Source organism: Tamandua tetradactyla, chromosome 11 (genome assembly GCF_023851605.1).
Source record: "Tamandua tetradactyla isolate mTamTet1 chromosome 11, mTamTet1.pri, whole genome shotgun sequence".
Taxonomy (NCBI): Eukaryota; Metazoa; Chordata; class Mammalia; order Pilosa; family Myrmecophagidae; genus Tamandua; species Tamandua tetradactyla.
Genome location: NC_135337.1, coordinates 102,732,627 through 102,757,691, shown reverse-complemented (window position 1 = coordinate 102,757,691; position 25,065 = coordinate 102,732,627). Strand labels below are relative to the sequence as shown.

The 25,065-nt window shown below is 36.7% G+C and overlaps 1 pseudogene; it reads left to right on the top strand.

The window, feature by feature from the left end:
* The first annotated feature begins 20,028 nt into the window (after positions 1 to 20,028).
* LOC143649345 (olfactory receptor 7A17-like) lies at positions 20,029 to 20,958 on the top strand (annotated as a pseudogene).
* Positions 20,959 to 25,065: the final 4,107 nt, after the last annotated feature.

Sequence of the window (25,065 nt, the reverse complement as noted above, 5' to 3'; positions counted from 1 at the left end):
CTCTGCTCCCAGGAAGGGTAAGTAGGTGAGACCACTCATGAGTTCTCTAGAAGGCAAAATTATATTTGCACTCACTAGAGATTGGTTATGTTTCCATAGCATAAGGGAAGCATTTAGATTTTCCATACTTTGGGAATTTAATTCCTATGAGTCTCATTAAGAAAGCATTCTTCTGTCTCTACTCCCTGAAATATTTAGTTCTCTGGAGGTAAGAAAGTAATCAAAATGTCAACTTCATACAGTATAACCCTTGAGAGAAAGCCCTGGAACATTATGTTCACCTCTTATCCCATAGAAATCCTTCTGTGAAGTTACCTCTTATTTGCTGGGGGATCTACTACTTCAAGGTTTCCCATAGCTATTCTTTATTGCTGATTCTGGAGAGAAACTGTAGGTGAACAAAAATATCTTCTGTCTCTCCTTGTCTCCTTAGCTGTTGGATCTCATTTATGGAGCTGCCTTCTCTCAACAATGTTTCCTCTTGCTTCACTACATCTCCTTTCTCCCCCATAGTTAGCAATATCTGTTGAACTCAATCAACTTTCAGTTTTCAGTCATTCAACAAATATTTATTCAGCGATACTGAAAAATGGTCTGAGAAGGGAGAAAAGAGTAGTACACAGTGCCTTCTCTCAAACAGTAGCAGGTCTAAACAAGCCAAGAGACACGGAAATAAGTAAATACAGCACCCTGAGGTGGTGCTGCAGTCCAGGTGATGTGTAATTCCGTGACTGAGGATCAGCTTTTCATTTCCTCTATAAAAAACCTCCTTGTATTTTGATAGGGAGTAGATCACTTTGGGTATTTTTGATGCCTTAATAATATTAATTATTCCTTCCTAAGAACACAGGCATTCTGTCATTTACTGAGCTCTACTTTAACTATCTTTGTAGTTTTCAGGGGACAAGTTCCTCACATCTTAAGTTAAAATTATCCCTTTCTATCCTATGTGTCCCTTTTTTTGACAGTTAACCTTATTTATTTTAATATTGATTCAAATTATAAATATTCCCCAGAAACTTTTACCTTTGATGTATTAATTGAAAGTGTATGAATACACTATAGATGTAAAGGTTAAACTTGTGACACATTACCATCAGAATAAAGTACTGTTTAGATTTTAACATTTACAACAAGGTAAACTGAAACATCTCTGATAAACATACTAAATAATTATTATTTTATAATGTGCCTGTGGAGAATGCTCTGAAGATGGTACCAGTTACATTAAATTTTTACCAAGTCCTAATATACATAAAAATATCTAACTCCTATTTATAATATTTTTTTAAATAACATGCAATACTAATGTCCTTAAAGTGACCATTTAAAATAGAATAATTCTAAATTTAAAATGTCTGTTTTAAATACGATTTGGAATTAAAACTAAGAAAAATTATAGGTACCCAGTGAAATCACTGCCTTAGCAACTGAATACATTTGAGAGCAATTGTAAAGGTCAGAGAAGAGTCAGTGATCAGCAACAGAGTTTGCTTTGGGGACCAGCTCATATACCTCAAGTTTGTGTCTGGTGGGAATGTGGAGTCAGAGTTTTCAAGGTCTTATAAACCAATATTAAAACAGCTTTGAGAGCTTTCTTAATGATACGATGATCAGAGAACTTTTACTTGATTAATTTGGAAGCCGTCAAGCCTGGAATTAATTGCATTTGTTTTGGTCAAGTCCACACTAGAGACCCTTTTCTCCATTCATATGTGATTGCATAGTTTTAACATTCACGATGCTAAAGATAATTATTTCTAAGGAAGCCATCTTGCTCAACATTGGAATTACCATCGCATTTGGAGTTTCAGGGTAGAAAGACAAAGTGATAGAGTACAATCTTTCTGCCATTGCCAAAGTCATAGAATAAAGAATTGGCCAAATAAGGACTGTAATTGACAACAACAGAGAGGTCTGTCTAATTGCTACAAAAGAAACAAAACAAAACAAAACAAAATCCCTCTGGGGCCATCACTGCCTAAGAATGAAATGTTAAATAATTCAGGAATATATACTACAAATGCAAACTAAAATTCTCTAAATGTTCACTGGACACATTTAAAGAAAAGCTTCCTGTCATATTTACCATTTATTAATCTGTACATCAAATACATGGTACTTTGGCAAATAGCTTATTCAACGCTTTGTAAATTCCTACCCATCTATCCAGCACTACTGGCAATGATGTTAAGAAAATGCATTGCTTTTGTAGGAAAGGAATAAGATAGGAGATGAATTTTATCTTTAAGTTACCTATTACAGCATATTTTTTTCCAAAACTCAGTAGAAATAAGTATCTGTAGACATTTCCCAGGGTCAGGTGACTTGCACCCACTGAAAAGACAATGCTGTGGGCTTCCCAACCAGAGCTACTATCAGTGGTCTCCACATTGGCCACTCAGTCTGTCCTTCTGTGCACTGAGTGAACAGCCTGTGCGTGTCTCACAGTGCTTACATTTTTTGCTTTAAGAGGGTAAGTCAGTCCTGAAAACTATCCCTAACCAGTTTCTGTGTTCCAGTATTTTGCATTAGCCCTTTTGAAAGCAAATTCTTCCCCAGTGGCTCCCAAGGACATAGGGAATAATTGATTACTCCAAGTAGATGGGTGCACACACTTTCTAGTGACTACTAAGGACACATTCTTAGGGTTTACACCTGAATCAACAGAATGTTCCTGCTGATCCTGTTTCCTAGAATGTTCCCTCTTTCTGCATGAGGAGGTATTCTCTTGCTTTAAGTATCAGCTCACTCACCTCTGCTATAAAGTTTCCATCATTATTACCTACGTATCCCATTAGATGTTGTGATGAATGAATTTTGTTAAAACTTCCATTCAGGAAAGATCTTTGGGGGTGTACAAAACACAACCACTTGCATCTTAATCTCAGAGCTTGCATTTCGCTGGGTTCACTTATGAGCTCTAGAAGTGCTCTTCAGGATGGTTTCCTATTTCTATATAAAGTATCATGTCATCTCTAAATACAAACAGTTTTCCAAATTTCTTTCCAATTTAGATGAATATTATTTTATTTTACTGCCTAATATTATTTGGCCAGGACTTCCAGAAAAATACAATACAAGGGAAAGGCTTTGACTCTTTCATCATTAAGTATAATATTAGCAGTGTTTTTATATAGATGCCCTTATATTGTTAAGTAACCTTCTATTGTTTTTCTGAGCTATTGTACATTGAAAGGACATTGGCTCTGTTGAATGCATTTTCTGCATCAATTGAGATTACCATGTGATGTTCCCATTCATTCTGCAAATTTTAATATAACATTGATTGATTTTCTTATGGTGAACATTTTTTTCATTTGCGAGATAATTACCACTCAGTCACATTGGATACTTCCTCTTACTGTTCTCTTTGATTCAAATTGCTAGTATTTTTAATGCAGTTTCTTTGAGTTTTATTCTCATACAATGTAATCATTCAAAGTATGAATCAGTGACTCAAAAATATATCATATAATTGTGTGTTCATTACCACAAGCAATTTTAGAACATTTTCATTACCCCAAAAAGATATAAAAGAAAAAAAGAACACATAAAACATCTCAAACCCTTAAATGCCCCTATTGTATTTATTTTCTTATTCTGTCACTCAGACATACCTTAGCATGCTTTTTTCTGGGTTAGTGCTGACAACTGAAAATACCTGAGGTTTCTTTAATGATCTGTTAAAAAAAAAGTTTAAAAATTCCTCTTCAGATCTGGTGTCCAGCCTCCATTGGAGGTTCTCCAATGAAGAGCCAGATTGGTATTCAGTGCCCTGTGTCCATTTTCCTTGGGCACAGCTCTTTTCTAGCATTCTGAGCTCAGCTGACTCCAAAATTGTCTGCTTAATTTTTCCTTTTGCATCATCTCCACCTTCTCTCTCAAGTTGTATGGACCTCAGGATTAGTTTCCTGCGTACTCTAAGTTTATCTGTGCTTAAAGTTTGTATTTGGTAAGCCACGTTTGTTAATGGAAAGCACAATTGGAGTTTGGTTGAGCTATTTTCCCTTTCTCCTAGAAGAAACTACTTCTTTTCCCCACAAGGTGTGTCTTCATAATAACTTGTCATGCTAGTGGAGGTGGGTGCCAGCAACCACGGTTTGGGAGACTTACTTACAGTTCTGCAATGTGATCTTGGCCCTTTCTTCCTTCCAGACTGGTGTACAATGTATGTCCAATCATGGATGTACCTCAACAGTTGTTACAGACAGTTCCTGGCTATTTAATAGCTGCCATAGAGGACAAACTGAGTTCACCACCCCGTTATACCACCATATTACCTCATGTAATTACTAGTATTTTATTGAGAATAATTACATTTATATCCATAATGAAAATTAATCATAGTTTCCTTTCTTCTTATGTCATATGTTTTCTTGGTATCACCATATTGTTCAGTTCATAGAATGAAATAGGAAGAGTTACCTCTTCTTCAATTTAAATGTATTTCATAAGTACTGGAGGTAATTATTCTTTGAGTTTGATAGAATATGCTCTTGAAGCTATCTGGTCCTGATCATCTCTTGTTGGGAAGTTTTTATTACAGATTGAATAGCTTAACTTATTATAGGTTCATTGGGATCTCCTATTTATTATTGAGTTAATAGGGTTACATTGCATTGATTTAGAAATTTGTTCCTTTACTCTTTATTATCCAGTCTCTTAGGAAACAATTGTTCATAATATTCATTTATAGTTCTGTTAATTTATACAATATCCATTAATATCCCCATTTCATTTTGGATTTTAGTAATTTGCTTTCTTTCTCTTTTTTAATGAGCTATTTTTTAATGATTTTATTTATCTTTTCCAAGAATCAACTTTTAGTTTTATTCTCTCCACTGTTTTTCTCTTGTTTATTTCATTTATATCCAACGTACTAATCTCTATCATTTCCTTCCTTCTACTAGCTTTACATTTAGTTGTCCATGTGTTTCTAGATTCTCTTAGGTGTGAAGTTAGGATATCAAGACCCACATGGTATGGGTGGAGTCTCATTTTCTTCTAATCAAAGGTTAATACCCACAATTGGGCATGTCACAGCACCTGGAGAAAATCTAGTCAAGCTTCCACCCTATAGTGAGGAATAGATATTGAAAGGAACAGTTGCCTCCATGATATGGATCAGGATTTAGACATGGCTTTTCAAGGGTGCACAATGCTTTCAAACCAGCACACAAACCAATATATAAAATGAACAAAAATATGAATAGGCATTTTTCTAAAAAAGCATATATAGGTTGCTACAAAGCACATGAAAAGATGCTCAGCCTCACTAGTTGTTAGGGAGATGCAAATCAGAACCATGATGAGTTATCAGCTCACCCTATTTGGGTTCCCACCATTAAAAGACAGGAAACTACAAGCATTGTTGAGAATGTGGAGAAGCTGGAACACTTATTCATGTTCGGTAGGAATTTAAAATGATACAGCCACTGTGGAATATCATTTGGCAGTTGCTCATGAAGCTAAGTTTCGAGTTGTCTTATGACCTGGCAATCCCACAACTTGGGTGTAATGGTTGGAGCTATTATGTTCCAAAGAACAGAACATGTTCTCTTAATCTATTCTTGTGGGAGCAGACCTATTGTGGGTGTGACCCTTTAATTAGGTTATTTCAATTGCTATGTGACCCACCCCATTCAAGGTGGGTTTTAATCCATTTACTGGAGCCTTTAATGACAGGATAAAAGTGAGAAAAGCCATAAGAGCTTAGAGAAAAAGTAAACACCTGAAGGAGCTGAGAGAGGAAGCTGCTGGAACCAGAATCAGAAAACAGTTAATCCCAGGGGAGAGGAACCAGCAGAAACTGACCATGTGCCTTCCCAAATCACAGTGGTCTCCAAGATGCTGGCGAACTTTCTTCAGTGAAGGCACCATCCTGTTGACACCTTGATTTGGAGATTTCACAGCCTTAGAATGGTAAATTTGTAAGTTAATAAATCCCCATTGTTAAAACCCATTCTATTTCTCATGTATTGCATTCTGGCTGCTTTGGAAATTCAAAACAACAGATTTTGGCACCAAGAGGGTGGGGTGCTGGATTTGCAAATACTGAAAATGCTGAATTGGTTTTATATTGAATAAGGGAAAGATTCTGGAAGAATTGTGGGGACATTGATAGAAAATGCCTAGATTCCTTCGGACTGTTGGCAGAAATATGGACACTAGAGTTTCTTCCTATGAAGGTCTAGAGAGAAATGACAAATGTACTGTTGCCAATTGGAAAAAAAGTTACTTATGTTTTAAAATGGCAGATAATTTGTCAAAATTGTGTCCTGGTATTGGATGGAAGGCAGAATTTGAAAGCAATGACTGGGATATTTAACTGAAGAAACATCCAAAATAAACGTGGAAAATGCAGTATTGTTTCACCTTCCTGCTTATAATAAAATGTGAACAAAATTGATAGGCTGAAAATTGAACTCTTGAGTACAAAGAAATCAGAAATTGATAATTTTGAAGATTCTGTGTTTATGAAAAATGAGACAAACTCTGGGATCTGTCCCATACCTGCTTGTTAAACAGTGCTCTGAAAATTACTGCTTTTCTCTTTCTTTGCTTTGTATAATTGTTATATTTATACAGTGAGAAAGCTAGATAAATAATACAGGAGAAAAAGAAATAGTAATGATTAGGACTTTTAAAGAATTCTGAAAGAGAATTTATGATGTGTGTGCTCTAAGTTAGAATCTGTTGTTAGGAGTTATTCTGTCATGTTGCAAAAACCCAAGATACTTACTATGTTAGAAGTTCTTTTTTTATATATTAATCAATTTTATTTTAAAGTACAGATATTAAAAGTATACTTCAACAACATTCAGGAAAATCATGCTGTTTTTAATAGATGAAACTGAAGAATATAAATAAACATGATGCATTTTACAAAAAGCAAAATAATGTTATCTACACAAAGAAACATTCTTGGTTCTAAGAAAGCAAAACATCTCAGTGAAGAAACCTTGCATCTGAGTGAAGATTCATCTATAACTTCTTGCTTTGTGAACTCAACAAAATATATTCCAACTTGACATTTGCTTTATCCCATATATGAACGTTACAAAAGATGTTTAAAATCTTTGTTGAAATATATCAAAATTATCATGACTTCTGTGTCTTAGATGCTTAAATAACAGAAGAAACTGTTTCATAGTATCCCTTTGGACTGCAACAGCAGTCTTACATCACAGATTTGCACTGAATTTTTTATTTTCAGGTTCTTCTCCACTTTTTTCTTCCTCCAACCTTCCATCTAACCAAGCAGTTTTAATAAAGGCAATGGAAGGGATTATATTAGAATCTTTTCATCTTTTTTTTTTTGAGGTCTGGACACTAGTAACTCATTCCCCTATTATCAATCTGGTTAGAAAGTTCTGTGTAACCCATGATTAAATATTTCATGTGGATTTAGTGTTATGGCCCTCAAATGGCAACAGAAGTTTCTCTATAGGTGCAGGGATCTAAGCAACCCCTGAGCAAGATGTTATGTACATCTCTTCATGCAACCCAACAGCTAACAGTGAGAGAGAGATTGAGAAGGCTCTTTCAATTTGGAAGAATGTCAAATGAAGATAACTGACTGCTTGCAAGTGTTCTATTATTATTATCTAATTGCAAGTTACCTACTACTTAATTATCTTCCCTTGATTTATGCTTTCTTACTCTTTAAAACATTTCTCCCCCAAAAGGATGAAAATTGTACTTTCATTCATCTCTATTGTCCTGATAGAACATTTAGTTCCCACAGGCTTCTCATGAGAAATAAAGGAGCCATTAGATTTCTGAGCCTTTTAAAAAGAGAAGGCAAATGCCACAAATGTTTTCTGTCTTTTAGTTTTGGAAATTGTTTCTGTTTTTTGTATAAAGAGAAAAGATGCAACAGAACCAACACTACCCTGCCTTCTCCTTGATGTTGCTATCTGTCTCAGTCTCTTTTCTGAAGTTTTAAGCCTCTGTACCTCAGAGTTTGCAGCTGTTTCTTTATGGGTTGATAGAACAACCTGGATGTCCAATGGGTTGACCATGACACAGAGTGGGAATCCAGCCAACCAGTGCCAGAAAGCTTGGGGACCATGATGAGTGAAAACAAAAGCACATGTTCTAAATGTGGATAGATCTGACTGTGGTGATTTAATCCTTTTCTCCCAGAGCAATGGTTTCAGTATCATCCTCAAGACAAGGACTACATCCTGGAAAAATAACCGTTTTCCATGTGTCAGCAAACGTTGTGTATTCTGAAAGGTCACAATCAACGTATGATTTTTTTTTCACATGGGCAGGCACTGGAAATTGAACTCAGGTATCTCACATGGCAGACAAAAGCTGTGCCTGTGGAGCCACCATGGACTGCCCAGAATTTGATTTTGTTTTGTTTTTAAGAAAAAGACCTGAGTCAGTTTGCCTTCCAAGACTGATACTGATCCCAACATCAGGGAGCATGCCACTCTGCTTCTGGGACAGGGCATCCCTTGTCAGGAAACATCTATTTAGAGATGTAGGACCGAAATTGCATCGTGCTTTCTCCTTGGTCTAGCTGTTTCCTTATTTGTGGCAATTTCCAGCATAATACCTTGATCCACTCATCAGCTTCTACTCCTGTGTTTGCACAGAGACAAAATATCCTGAATGGAAATACTAAGCAAACACAATTTACCCTTTCCTGTGAGTAATCAAATTGTATAGCTGAACATCCTGTTAAATCTAGGACCCAAATTCGTTCTGGTGACATTGGGTCTTAGAAATATTTCAGTTCATTCCTATGCAAAGTGAGCCATCTTGATTTCCGTATCCTGACTATGTCGCCCTGTTTGATGAGGTAACCCTCACTGGTGCCCAGATGAAAAACCGAGAAAGAAGTATCAAGTGGAGTTGAAGTTCTTTAGTATTTTATACTATTTAATCAACAAAAAATAAATTAGAAAATGTCTTCTGTGTTGATGCAGAACAGGTTGTTGGTGGCCATTTTCCAGAATATATCTATACATTTCCATATAGCCCCAGGGACCAAAGTCACTTCTGCTTGAGATTTACTGGTTGAGAGACTGAGAACTGGAATCATGTTGGAAGTTGCTAAACCTTATCTGGGTCATAACTTTAGTCAGGTACTTAAAACTTTGAATCCCACCCATTTATACAAATGTAAAATTGGTTCCATAAGAGTACTGGTTTCTAGAATTGACTTTTGTAAGAACTCAATAAGAAAATCTCTACAAGTACCCTAAGTTCAGGTAATGTTGCAGAAAGACATCAAATATAACTTTTAATTAGATAATATTTTAAATAAAGAATCAACATTACCTCCCAAATGTGTTTCAAGCATGAATATTTCTAAATTGATTGGAAAAAAATCTAAATTGGTTAGGGGTGTACTGCTTATTATTTTGTATCCAAAGAGCCCAGTTTTCCATTTGGTATAAAAGGAGAAAAGCAATGTTCCAGAGAGAACAGGGGCTATATACTTACTCCAAGTCAATGCTTTCTTGGAGATTCAAGGGAATAATGAAGAGGATTCATAGTGATGGACATGGGGAAAATTTTAATTCATAGGATGGGAAAAATGCCAGAAAGTTAGATCTATGCAAGGGAGCAGAATCACAAAATGCAAAAGATAAACCTGGATTCACCTGATGCACCAGTCTCAGTGATGTACACTGTAGTCACCCCCGTGCTGAACCCCTTTATCTACAGTCTGAGGAATAAGGATTTAATAAGGGCTCTGAAAATATTCCTGGGATGGAAGCCATAAGAGCATCATTTGTGCCAAAGCTGAGGAGGTTCCTGTGACCTCAGGCTTTCATAAACAGATACCAGCAATTATGATTCTTTGATCAAAATATGGAATTAAGCAGTGTCTCTTTCTATTTATTTCAAAGTGTTTCCATGTATTTGATCTTAAGCTACTTCATGTATTAAGCTTTCTTTCTAGCTTACATATTAACAGTTTTTCTTATTGTGCACTTTCCTATATTTCCCATGTTTTTTTTCAATCTTGGATGAGAAACACCTTGTAAATTGAAATAGCCCAAAACATTTATAATCACAAGCATCTTTTTTGTTCATTTTACTGATAGAGTGGTGGAAAGTTTTACTATTCTTATGGAAAAAATACCCATGTTATCTAAGTCTATAATTATTTACAACAAAGAATACTGCAGTTTTTCATTTTTGTGTCTATAATTTAGTTGTCTATCTTTAGCTCAAAAGATCTTTCTACTGTTACAGACTCTCCCATACTGATCATTCTTATAGCAAGTTATCAGATTTTACCCTTATTAATATGATCCTGTTGCCTTCTTCAAAACATTGTTCTCACTGCTTATCATGGATGTTCTCTGTATCAGGGGCTATAGGCAAAAATGTTTGCCCAATATATGTAGCTTTAGGAGGGTCTAGAAGGAAACTAAAATACAAATATATGATATGATATCACCATCTCATCCCAAGTAATCTTAAAAAACGGTGAAGGAAAATATTCAATTATGCATTGCTTTACTAAAGAAAGGTTTATTGGTCATGATGTGGGTATCCTCATTGAATTATGGAATCCCAGTGCACATATGTGAAAGTAAATGTTCTCTGGCATGCGTGACTGTGTTTTTCATTCTATGTTTTTTATTGGCTTTTTTCCCCATTTCTGCTTGACAATTACAAGTGATGAGTACAAATGTGATTTTTTCCTTTTAGTCTAAATCAACTGTCTTCCATTTTTGTAGATGTTATGAAAACACAAAATGTCAAGTGAATGAACAAACTTTGTATTTACTTTATCACCCCTGTATTGCATTCATCATCAAAATTTCCTTATGTCCTCATGGTAAAAATATTACTGATGCAAAAGTTTAGATTCCTACCCACAAGATCCCTCTGGCAATTGAGATTTCTGATTCAGGGTCACTAGTTATACCTGACAAACATGTATGCCTTTGAAAGTCTCCTTCCTGTCTGGAGGGGAACCTTACTTGGTCACTTTTAAACGTAGTTACCTGAAGTAAACTTAATAATTGGTGATCATGAAACTGTCTTCAAATGTCTGAAATAGTATAAACAGTCAGAAGCTGCAGTCTTCTCTCAACACCATTATATCTGTAAGTGTTGACTGTTGTGTCAAAAGAAGACATCCCAAACATAAATGGCTTAAGATGCTGATCTTATGACATTATATGAGTCTATGGTGTGGAGCACTTTTCCTCTCTTCTGTCTCCTCAAGAGTCTTTATTTGTTTGTTTTTTGGAAGGTGGGTCTGAGTTCATCTTCTTAGTTGAGCTCGTTCACTTTCTGTGTCTTTATTGCCAGTAGGTTGGGCTATTGTGACATTAATTAGGTCAACTGAACTTTCCTTCACATCATCCAGCAGGCCAGTCTGGAATTTCTCACATGGCTGAGATAGGATTCCAAGAATGAGCATCAGAAACAAATCAATGCCTCCTGAGGCACGCTATCAATTTAGCCATACGCTTTTGAGCAAAGCAAAATATCACCATTCCCACCCTGATTCAATGAAGGATAAATAGACCCCATCTAATGATGAGTGGAGCTTCATTTTCATATTCCAAGAGAGGTATATACAAAGAAATTTGGGAGATTGGTGCCATCTTAGCAAGAGTCTACTAGACGTATACATTTCAATGCAAATAAATTTTATTGTGATATTTCAGTAAGTAAGCCTTAAAGCTTCACTTTTCCAATTCTTCAGTCAACAAATGAATGAATTACTTGGAGGAGGAGCTAAAGGGTTAATCTACAGGTTTAATGAGAAGCTATTCAAATTCTTCTCTAGAACTTCAAGGCTTTCCTGGATGTAAATATTCTCTACCAGCCCCTCATCTCAAGCTCACAATTCCTAACCAAAGAAGAAATATACTATTTCTTTCCAGATCCCTCATGGAGTGCAAGGATATCATGTCTGGTTCACTGATAACCAGAGCTAAAGTATTCTTACTTCAGTGTTGTCATCTTAATGTCTTTGTGTCTATACTGCCTTTTGTTTTATTGATTTGCAATTTATCATAGTGAGGTTTCTATTCACTTACAGGAGGTTGGGGTGTTGGATCCTGCTGGGAGATTAGACATTAGAAGTACAGTTAGACAAGAGACTTAGCTATTGGAAAAGGAAGGGAGTTTTGAAGTACTAGATTCATTTTTGGATGGGTTTGCCCTTCCTAAATGGGAGGATTAAACAGATGGGGTCTCAACATACTGTATAGTTACTTGCAGCTAAGGCTTGGAGTGATGTGGTACTTCCAATAGCTTTATGCTCATTTGAACATAGGTGTCATGCCACATTTTCCTAAAGTTATGCAGAAAATATATTTCTTGCTCTTATGAGTCCCCTATGCCATGTTCTCAGAGTTTTCTGTACATATTAACTCTCTTCTCAAATCTAATCATTTTCAAAGGACTTTCTTCCACTGTAGCAGTCAAAAAATAATTAACTTCTGAAGCATTTTCAATGGTCATAAAGTAAAAAGGTCATTTTTAGAAAACCTGCACGAATTTTTTAAGTGGTATAGTTGAAAAACTTCCAAACTATGTCAAGAACTGTGAATTTAATTAGAGATGGCATTCAGCTTCAGTAAAAGAAGCCCAAACACAAATAGTGTCATAGAGAAATTAAGGCTTAATTAAGGATACATCTCAGATTTAGGTAAAGTTACCCAGATCTAGTACAGCAGCTAAATGATCTTACTTAGGATGGGCATTTATGAGTTTTTCTCATCACATGGTTTTCCTTCTCATGGTCACAGAATATGGGCTTCCCTTCAAGACATGGAATCCAAATCTGAGTCAGGAAGACAGGAAAAATAATGAAGGGTGGAGTACAAATGCAGTGCCAAATTGGTCACTATGAAAGATTGAATAATAATGTAAATGTATTATTTTACAAATACTATATCATAAACTCAGTGAATTTGTGCAAAGCAATAACCATGTACCCAGAACCCAGTGTAATAAATAGAACATTACCAGCCCCAGAAGCTCCCTTGTGTGCCCAAATCTAATCACCACTCCCTTCCCCTAGGCCACCACTATCCACAATTCTAACAGCATAGAATTCATTATATCTTTTATTTTATTGATTCTGTCTGTCTATCAGGTATCTACCTATACTAAAATTTCCCATTTTAATCATTTTACTGCACATCAATCAATATTGCAAATTGTATCTACATTTGTCTTTGTATAAGTGGAACCATATCATGCATGTTTTTTTTGTTTAGACTTCTTCTGGGAAACATTCTGTGGTGAGGTTTCTTTTTTTCATAAGGAAAGTACATGTTTAGGTAGAAGAGCCACCTAAGACTGTGGCTTAAATATCTTTAGCCAAAATTCGTTCACATGGTCTTTTGTAAACCTTCCAAAGATGCCCACATCCTAGTCCCTAAAACCTGGGAATAAGGTACACTACCTGACCAGTAACAATCAAGACAGTAGCGGAATTCAAGTTTCTTTTCAACTGATCTTAAATCAAGAAATTACGTTGGATGATCTGGGTGGGCCCAATGTAAAGTCAATGGACCTTAACTGCTGAGGAGAGTGGACGAGTCTGTGTCAGAGGATGTGACTGAGAAGGAACTGGCTTTGTAGACGGACATGGACATGGAGCCCAGGAATTCTCTAGAATCTGGAACATGCAAGGAAAACAAGTATTTCCTTAGAGACAATGCACTGTATCACATCTCTTCTGATGGAATGATTTTAGATCAATTTGAACCTTTTTAGATTTTTCACCTCGGTACTGAATGAAAAGATTTGTGTTATTTTTGACCCCTAATTGATGATGTTTTCTTACAGCAGAGACAGAAAACTGATACATATTGCAAACCCTAGATTGTGGGTTTGGCTATATATATATATTGCCCCACTAACAAAATCAGATTTCTGCTATAACGTTAAGGTCCACATGTAACTGGAAATTTTCAATGGTTTACACAAGGAATAATTAAACAAGAAAATTTTATAAAGAGGAATAAATAAGGGATATTTAACCTTTTCTTTGTGAAATATGTAATTAGGCTGTGCTTAAAACAACTCTGTGAGATTGTAACAGGTGAAATATATATGTATGTATATACCTCAAAATAATCACAAAAAGATTAAATTAATAAATTATTTAATTAAAAGATGGTTTTAGAGCCAGTAAGAAAACGAAGGAGCTTGAAATAAATGGTTTTAGTACAATTCATTATTTTTTGGGGGAAAAAATGTCTACCCATATATATTAAGATATGATGATAACTGATACTGGAGAAAGATGCAAAGTAGCATAAAATTTCTAAATGAAATATAGCTTGCCAGTATGAGTTTAAACTGAGATAGGGAAGCACAAAAGAAATAGCTGTTAAAATAATTGAGGATTTGTGTCCATTAAGAACAAGCATGTCAAAACTTTATAAAGTAAATAAAAGCACTTTGCTTCACCACTTCCTTCAAATTCTAACAAAATGCTTTATATCACAGAAGTAGCATTTTTAGAGCAACCAATAATATTTTTTTCCCAAAAGTGACCCAAATTTGGAAGAAGCTCTTTCAAAATTGACAGGATTTAATGACTAGACATCTAATTATAGACTTTTCACAGTTAGAGGGTAATTCCTACAGCAGAATTAAACTGCTATCAAAGACCTATGGTAAGGCCATGGTGGCTCAGCAGGCAGAATGCTCACCTGCCATGCCAAAGACCGGGATTCAATTCCCAGCACCTGCCCATGCTAAAAACAAAAGACCTATTGCCACACAGGTGTTTATGGTGGCAGTGTTCTTGACTTACAATGGATGGAAGTGGTCTAAGGGCACATCCACTAAGGATTGGTCCAGGGATCTGTCATGTATACGTAGAACAAAGTACTGAAGGGTTGGAAGGAGGAATGAACTTGTGAAACAAGCAACTATGTGAATGAAACTTGAGGACGAATGTTGAAATAAAAAGTCAGCAACAAAAAGGCAAGTGTTATCAAGCCTCACTCATGTAAACTAACTATGATATACAAACTCAGAGAATTGAAATTGAGGTGATGTGTAATCAGATTAAGGCCTTTGCAATAGTTCCTAGATTGTGAACTCTTATAGCACTATTCCAGAGTTGTAACTGTTGTCTCTAAATTCTGAGATGCTGAGCTATTGTGCATTTCCTGGTTGTCCCCTGGAACTTCAGGTATTTTTGTGATATCTGAGATTCAGAGTGAGAGCTCTGAAGCTATTAAAGTCAGCATTACTACCATATCACAACTGTTTAAAAAGTTGAAAGGGTGATCAGACTTCAACTACAGATATGAATGAGGCTGATCTGTAAAGGGCTATGGGAAATCAGAATGCAGGGTAAAGGATGATATGGTCTGTATTTTAAAGCTTTGACTTCTCCATGAGATTAAGTTCAGAGATGTTTATTTGGTGCAAAATTTATATGCTTGGTAGCACACTAATTTAACTTGAATGGCCATTTTATTCAAACACAATAATAACATGGAATCTTGAATAGGGAGAGAGATCTTGTTGGTTTGGACAGATTGGTGTGATGCCCTGATACATTCCAGAGTAATTTGGGCAGAGAATATAAAACTATTTGTAAAGTCCCTTTGAAGGCCTGAGGAGAAACAAGGAAGAATTAAACTTCCCCACCTGGGGAATTCCTGATATTCTCACAATCCTTGGGGACTACCAATTTAATAGCCTCAATCCTGGGGCTTGCCCTGATGAAACTTATTCCTGCAAAGCAGAAGCTAAGCCTACTTAGAAATATGCCTAAGAATCAGCCTCAGAGAACCTCTTCTGTGCCTCAGATGTGGCCTCTCTTTCTAAGTCCACTCAGCAGATGAAGTCACTGTCCTCACCTCCTAAATCGGATATGAATGTTAGGGATGTAAATCTCCCTGGCAATATGAGATGTACCTCCCAGTGATGAACTGAGACCTGACATCATTAGCTTGAGAAAGCCATCTTGAACAAAATGGGGAAGAGAAAAATGAGACAAAACAAATTCTCAGTGGCTGACAGATTTCAAATAGAGTAGAAAGGTTATTCTGAATGTTATTCGGACGCATTATGTAGATATCCCTTTTAGGTTTTGGTGTACACAAATAGCTAAAAGGAAGTACATGAAATGGTTAAATTGTATTCCCATAGCATTTATTTCTGAAGATCGTATAACTTTATAGCCTTAGCAATGTGATCATGTGAATGTGAACACCTCGTGGCTGCCCCTTCCTTTATCCAAGATATGGGCAGTTGAGTAAAAAATAAGGATCAAAATTAATAAATAATAGGTGGGGATGAGAGGTAAAAATATTGGATAAATTGCAATGCTAGTGGTCAATAAAAGGGAGGGTAAAGTCTAAAAGATGGATGGGTTTTTTCTTTATCTTTTTCTTTTTATTCTTAATTTTGTTTTCTGGAGTAATGCAGATGTTCTAAAAATGATCATGGTGATGAATACACAACCGTGTGATGACTTTGTGAGCCATTGATTGTACACCGTGTATGGACTGTATATGTGTGAAAATATCTCAACAAAAAAAATATTTTTAGTTCCAGCATCAACACTGACCTCTTCCCAACACTCCAAAGTTTTTTTGATTACCTGCAGGTTTCACTTAAACAAGTTCTTCCCTTAAACTCTCCCATCTCAATGAAGAATAAAATTATTCACTGATGTGTTCCAGTAACAAAAAAATCTAGTAGTTGTCCTTGATTCTCTTCTACCTCACCACAAATGTTTGAGAAAGTCCATCTTGAAAACAGGTGACAGATATGATGGAGTTTATTCCAACTTCTGCTCGTAATATAGCCCAGGCCACAGGCATTTCTTGCCTACTGACTAGAAAAGCCCCGTAATTGATCTCTCTACTTCCAATTTGCCTACTTGCCTTCTATTTGCAGAATGATTTTTAGAAGCATAAATAAATACCCTGCATAAAACCTTCATCAAGCTGATCATATTTGGAATATTTGGAAGCTCAAGTCCCTGCCTTCCTGTCCTACCCACCTCTTGTGACAATCTGCTTTGGCCTTGGCAATCCACCTACAGTGACCTTCTTGTTCATACCAGATTTCCAAATGCATGAAAGATCTCACATTGGAGAGAAACCGTATGAGTGTCATCTACGTGGGAAAAATTTCACACATCCTTCTACACTTAGGCATCATGAGAACTCACAAAGAAGGGAATCATGTGGGTGTTTTCTGTGTGGGAAAGTCATCAGTCCTATTCCCTTAGAAGATATGCATGAACTGACGCTGGAAAAAGAAACAATATGAATGCTAGATATGTGGGAAACACTTCACAAGCTACAGTGAATCACAGGTTAATAAGAGTATCCCCACAGATTGTTTGCAACAGATTCTGGTCTCAAATATCTACCAGACAAATGGGAACCCAGTATTCTGGTGTCAAAAAGTGGCAAATTTAATCATAGTATATATGTTACTATGAAAAAAATGACAAACTGTTTAAATGACAATGTATGAATTAAATGCAAAATATCTTACAAGCACCTCAGAAAGATTTCTCTTGAACCAAATATGTTGTCGACTCAATCATAGGATGGTGAGCAGCTCCCTGGTCTTTACTCACTGGATTTTATCGGTGCCCCCCCATCCTGTTTGAAGCATTGCTGCATTGCCACAGGGGACCAAAGTCCCCCATGGGTGAGAATCACTGGCTGAGAGACTGAGAATTGGAAGCATCTTTACAAAGTTAACAATAATGCCCCAGCCCTTTCTTCTTTTACAGCCTTAAGCAGGTACTTAAACCATGAAACCCCAGCTTTTTCTAAAAGTGTGAAATCAGGTACATAATAGTACTGCTATTATAAAATGGATGTTTGTAAGACTTCAATGGGAAAATCCATACAAACGTATTAAGTTCAGTAATGTTGGATAAAGAGATCAAAATATATCTCTTAATTAATCAATATTTAAATAAAAGAATAGATGATACTTCTTAACTTGCCTTATAGGAAGGAAATTCCTAATTGACTGAACATAAGTGTGATCAAGGAGTGTATTGCTTTTTTTTTTTTTTTTTTTTTTAAAGGAAAGACAGAGAGAAGGAAGGAAGGATAGAAGGAAGGAAGAAAGGGAAACATCTTTAAACATTTTCTTGTTTTTATTGTATTCTGTTTCTCCGTTTTTGTTACATGGGCTGGGGCCGGGAATCGAACCGAGGTCCTCCGGCATAGCAGGCAAGCACTTTGCCCGCTGAGCCACCGCGGCCCGCCCGAGTGTATTGCTTTTGGTTTCATATCCAAGAAGCCCATTTCTCCACTTGGTTGAAAAAGAGAAAAAAAAATGTTCTGGGAGAACAACACAGGCTGTATGCTTATCCCAAGTGCAGGCTTTGGAGACACCAGCCCTTAGTGAAGATGGTTTCATCACCTATAGAGATGGTGAAAACTTCGGTTCAAAGGATGGGAAAGATGGGAGAAAGTTAAACCAATGTGAACAAGCAGATCCCATGAGGAGGAGTGATAGAAACTGGAATCACGAAATGCATCCTGGTCACTTAGGGAGTTAGAGTCAGCAGGAACCATTTCCATTGTCCCCTGACCAGTGTCCCAAAGGGAAATGATGACTCAGGGGTGAAGCAACAAGGAATATGCTAATGAGAAACACAGAGAGAATTGTGCTAAAGATAAGTTAAAAGAAAGCTGTAAATATCTCCTGTGCTGCTGCTAACTCTCATCCTGTACAATTTGTGCTGAAAAGAACAAGGTGGTTTCTTTGTGACCCTAACTCTGGTTAGCAGAGGGATGCCTGATTCTTCCTGCTGTCTTGTTTGGATACAGAGCTGCAAACTCCAGATTCCACCTCCCAGGCAGGAATTCAGACTTCTGCAGGGAGTCCTAACTCTCTGAAATGCTTTCAGGTGAGAGACAGAGCCCAGTAAATAATGCAGGAACGGGCAGAGAGAATGGACACAAAAAACTCTGTCCATGGTCGTCTGAAACATAATCCTACATAGGCAAGAACAGAGAGATCTCCATACTTGATTATTTTCTTGATTAATAAACTAATATTTTATTTATTACATTTTTAAAAATGTGCGTTGGATGGAGAAATGCATGGATCATTGTGGAAAATCAGGGATGTGAATGGAAGACGAATTAGAGGATGCTTTTGGAAGAAGTAAACAGATCCAGGAAAAGCAGAATCTCTGTCCAAAGAGTTTTTTGTCATTAAGAGATTTATGGGATATTATCAGTTCAAGAATGTGCATCCAAGTGAAAATATTATTCCCTCCATTAAAAATTGGCTATATTTGAACACAATTGTGTATTTATGAGAAAGACTCAGATAAGAGATATACATATTACCTTGCAACACAGTTCATACGGCAGGCTGACATGCTCTCTCATTTTGGTTACTCACCTGAAAAACAGTTTATTTAATAGGTGACTAGAAGAATAATACAGCATAGCACATTGAACTAATTTTATTAAACATGAGGCCGAGTATATTTGTGATATTGTTAGCCATTTCCTTGCTCTATTTCTCTCACTATTCAAATTTTTGCTTTTGTTCAACTGTGATTTGCGAATTTTTATTCTTGTTTATGTTTGCATGTGTTGAAAGAAAAATTGAATATTTTCCCAGCCACTTAATTTTTGCCATTTAACTTTTTTCTGAATTTATAGTTGTATCTATGGGAAATGGTTAAAAATTAATTTTGTTTGGTCAAATCAGTTGGCGCCACATATTGTTATTCCTTATTTTTTTCAAACCTAAGAAGATTTTCAGCATCATTTGTGTTGATGAATCACCTTGTATATGTGTTGCCGAAATGTTTTCCTATTGTTACAGTTTGACTTTTATGGTTGGATGTTTTTTACACATCATCACCTCTCTCACAATGTGGAAGACATTCTTATTTTGCCTTCAATTAAAGAGAGCCTTTAACTTTTTCATCAATTATTATACAGTTTTAAAATACAACTTGTCCTCAAAATGTAAATTATAGCTCATTGAATAATGCCTGTTTGTTTGGGAATTAGTCATCTTCTCCCTCTATTTTTGGGTAGTCCCACCAACAACATGGAAACAGTAAATGAAACCGAAATTTCAGAATTTCTTCTTCTGGAAATTTCAGAGGAACCAGAACTGCAGCCCTTCCTCTTTGCGCTCTTCCTGTCCATGTACCTGGTCACTGTCACTGGGAACCTGCTCATCACCCTGGCGACCATCTGTGACACACACCTGCACACACCCATGTACTTCTTCCTCTCCAACCTGTCCTTTGCTGACATCTGTTTATCCTCCACCATCATCCCAAAGATGCTGGCGAACATCCAGTTGCAGAGGAGAGTCATAACATATGCAGGCTGCCTCACCCAGATGTACTTTTTCTTACTCTTTATGGGGTTGGATGACATTCTCCTGACCGTGATGGCTTATGACCACTTCCTGGCCATCTGTCACCCCCTGCACTACACAGTCATCATGAACCCCCGGCTCTGTGCCCTGCTGGTTTTGGGGTCCTGGATCATAATTGTTCTGAATGCTTTGTTACAAAGCTTACTGGTGCTGTGACTGTCCTTTTGGGCACCAGTGGAAATTCCCCACTTTTTCTGTGAATATAATCAGATGTTCCAACTTGCCTGCTCTGACACCTTCCTTAATGAGATAGTGATGTATTTTGCAGCTGTGCTGCTGGGTGGAGGGCCATTCATTCGCATCGTTTTCTCCTATTCTAAGATTGTGTCCTCTGTATGTGCAATCTCATGAGCTCTGGGGAAGTATAAAGTGTTTTCCACCTGTGCATCCTACCTCTCTGTGGTCTTCTTATTTTATTGCATGAGTATTGGTGTGTACATGAGTTCTTTTTCTATGCCTAGTGCACACGCAAGTGCCCAAGCCTCAGTCATGTACACTGTGGTCACCCCCATGCTGAACCCCTTCATCTACAATCTGAGGAACAAAGAGATAAAGGGGGCTCTGAAGAGACTCCTTGGTGGAAGAGCATAAAATGTTCATTGGTCCTGGGGCTGAAGAAGTGCAGTGATGGAAGGGCTGAAACCCTCAGTGACTAAAGTTATGATTCTTTGAAATTTCATGGCAATTAAACATATGATAGAGCTATGACATTAAATATGTTGAAGAAAAGATTAAATTATGCATGCTGTTACTAAAAGAAGAGAATTGCTGTTGATGGTTTTCATCAACTCATAAAAAATCTTTTTTTTTTCATCAACTCATCAAAATCTTGATTTTGATGTGGAAGATATTATGCACTGAGGTGCAGGACTGGGTTGCATGTTCTGTATTACTAATGGGAAAGAAATAATACTCTTTTCATTCCTATAAATTAAGTAGCTGAATTTTCTCTAATTTTTGTCAGAAATATTAATTTAACAAAAATTAAATCATGCATTTAATGCAACACAATCTGTTGTTTGACACTTTCTTCCAACTTTTATAGGTTTAATGTTCAAAACTCTGTTCAATCACCATGGCGAAATGATGATTTACTCAAGAGCTTGAAACCCAGCCTAATGATTCCTCTGGGAATGGAGTTTTGTGAGTAAGGGCACAAGTTAATCCTGAATACGGATGCATGTCTATTCAACATCTACTGCTGAAAACAAATGGAATCTCAAAGGCAGTCACTTTTTAATATGCTTCTCTGAAATCAACTGTAATAACAGTGTGACTGTAAACACTGTCCTCAGATATCTGAAGGAATCCTCAGTATAAAGAGCAGTTGATTTTTCTGTCTGCAATTTTGCTCACATTGATTATTTTCATGATTCACCTCTAATCTTTGAATTGGGAAATCTTGGTGCATATATGTCAATTTACATATGCATTGGGATGTGTACTAAAGATCATGTTCTACATTATGTCAGTGTATGATAAATATGACTCTTTCCATTCCTCTAAACAAATAGCTGCCCTGTCTCTACATTCCTCATAAACTTTAAAGAACATAATTGAAAAATTTATGTATATTCTCTTTCATCCAATTTTTAAATCACCCATATATTCAAAACCCCCTTCAATGCTCATGAAGAGATTATGACAATGTAAGTGCTTGAAATCATTCCTAAAATACTCTTGGGACTGTTTTGATTCTGGGCCATGACTTATTCCTACATAAACATGCATTTCCCTCCAACATCTCCTGCTTTCTTGCAAGGGAACCTCAGCAGTAGTCACTTTTTAATACACTTATCTGAAATAAACTTGAATAAGTGTGTTTATACATACTATTTCATGCATGTGATGGCATGACCAATAATAAGAAGCAGTCAATTATTCTTAATACCCTCAGTTCTTTTCACATTGTCTATTGTTTCAGCTCATAATTGCTGCATAACAGACTGTCTCAAAAGTAAGTGGTTTATGAGAATGCAGCCAAGTCTGTGTTGTGGAGATATTCTGATCACTGCAACTGCAGTGCAGTCAGCTGTTTGTCAGCTATGAAGGCTCGGCTGGTCATGGTTGTGTCCCCTCACATATTGGGATTAGGTGGTAATAGGTTGCTCTAGGGCGCACATGACAGCGGTGTTTCCTCCACATTTCTCTCATCCTACAACAGGCTAGCCTGGGGTTCTTCACATGGCTGAGGTAGAGACCTAAGGGAGAGCTGCAGAAACACACTGAGGCCTCTTAATGTAAACTGTCACTTCCACGGTATTCTTTCAGCCAAAACAATTTAAACACTTTCATCTATGTATAGAAATCATAACATAACCATTAACTAAGTAAATTAAGTACGATTCAATGATATGGGAGTAAAATTAAATGAGAATTTCCATATAATTGGTAGAAACATGCCATGGTGCATAAAAGATCTAAATATATTTCTTATAATTAATAAAGATATTATAAATGAAGGACTCTATAACAGGTCCTAATTTCTGTTACAAGCATTGCATTCTTAAGTGTTTTGGCAAAGCCTCATCAAACAAAAGAGTGCAGCACCCATGGGTTTATGTTAAGTAAACAGTTATCCACTCAGTTGAAAAGGACAATAAGATATTTCTGGAGACAACAACAGGGGCCGTATCCTCCCCAGAGTCAGTGCCTTGGAGATCCAATGGATCTAGTCAAGATAGGTTTACCCAGCCTTAGACCTCAGGTAAGCATTATGTCAAGGATTGGAAGGGTTTTTTTAATGTGGTTAGATCGATGGAAGGAAGATTAATTCATCAAGGATGAATCATACGACTGGATTCATCTCATAACCTGGTCTCTTGGGAACAGACCATTAGCTGGAACATTTTTTTCTGTTCAGACTACTTTACCAAAGGTGTATGATGGATCAGTGATTGGAATAATAAGAGGCAATTGTGCCAAAAAGACAGTTACAAGGAAGCTGTTAATATCTCTTCTATAGCTGTCCCTCAGCTTTTGCAACCACAGGCTACATTTATCTTTGAGGTTGTAATTCTGGCTGGGGGACCCATGCCTGACTCCTTCCTCCTGTCTTTTGTCTCGGGAGAGAGCTTCATTCTCCTTCACCACACATCCAGGGAAGAATTGAAACTTCCACCTGGAGACCTTCCTTATGAAGACACCATGAAGTTAGTTGGAGAGGCAAGTAGTACTGAAGGAAGGGGTCAGGTCAAATGGAACCTGAGAGATTTTATCTGAGGTCATCTGAGTGCTAATTGAGTGTTGCCCATGACCGAGAATTCTTCTTGCTTGCTTTCATGTTTGCTTAATTTATTAATGCATTTAATATTTTTCATATTCAAAAAATGAGAATTCCATTGAATTTAGTAATTCAGGAGTTAATGAACTCCTGCATTATTAGGAATAGAAGCACAATTAGAATAATAAATATGAGTTAAATTGAATCTAGAAATGCAGATGATCTGTCCAGGGAGATTTGTAGTTAAGCCATGTAGGGAAAAGTGGGGTATTTGCAGTGAAGGTAGGTGCTGGAGGTGAGAGCATTTCTTTCTTATTTTAAAGATAAGATATATTTGATGATGTGCGTGTATGGATGGGAAATTTCCAGTCCAAAGCAGGTAAATCCTATGTTGAAACATCAGTTCATGAGATATACTTTATCACGCTGGCTATTGATATAAAATACGAAAAATTTTAGTTGGTGAAAGGGAGATAGTGAAGCCTTTACTTGACAATTATTCCTTTATTGGTGAGGTTAAATATATGTTTGTTTATTAGCCATTCACTTCCTCCTTTGCAAACTGTTCAAATTTTTATTTATGTATGATTAGATCTGAGTGTTTTATTCTCTTTTTATTTTATGTCAAAAACAAACTGCAGGCTTTCCACCAATTTTGTTGTTCTGAAATTAGTTGTTTTATGTCTGTATAGACGTAATTGAGATGTAATGTTTGAAAGATAATATACTTTGTGTGGTTCAGTCTATCAGTGTACATATCATGTTTCTCCCACTGCTTTTCACACTACAAAAGAGATTTCATTTGAGCTAATAAATCACTTTTTATGCACATTTCATCTTGTTTTCATATCTCTGTTCACCACTGAGGTGGTCTTACTGCTGCAGATACTTCTGGCCAAATGGAGTCCCTTAGCCACATGTTGTATCTCCTCTCCTTTATTAAAATGGTCCCTAAGGATTCCCACAAATAATAATGACTATCCTCTTTATTTCCAATTATGGATTTGCATTGTGTTCTCTATATCACCTCTGCTCTAGCATAGCAAATACACGCAGGCATACACACAGACACACACAAAAACAGCACACCATGGCTTCCCTGGCTTTGACCATGGTCACCGTGACGTTGACCTTGTTTTACACCTTCACTGACATGCAAGAGTCAAAGCCCCATTGTACCTTTATTCCCCTGCTTCCTCTTTCAGTTTTCCCCCACTGGTGCAAATGGAATTTGTTACCCCCTCCCACCAGGAAAACTGCACTTCCCCATTCAGGGATGCCTGGAGTAATCACTTTGTGAACCTTTTCTTTTGATATTGGCACAGGAAGATGACAGCTCTTTTCCTGCAGTTAAATTGGATGGAAGTGACAGGGTTTTCCTTTTGTTGACTTCCAAGGCTTTTTACCTTATTATACTGCTCACGCCTTCAGGGATTTAATAATATTCTATGTAATGGGCTAAAGCGGTGACTGAG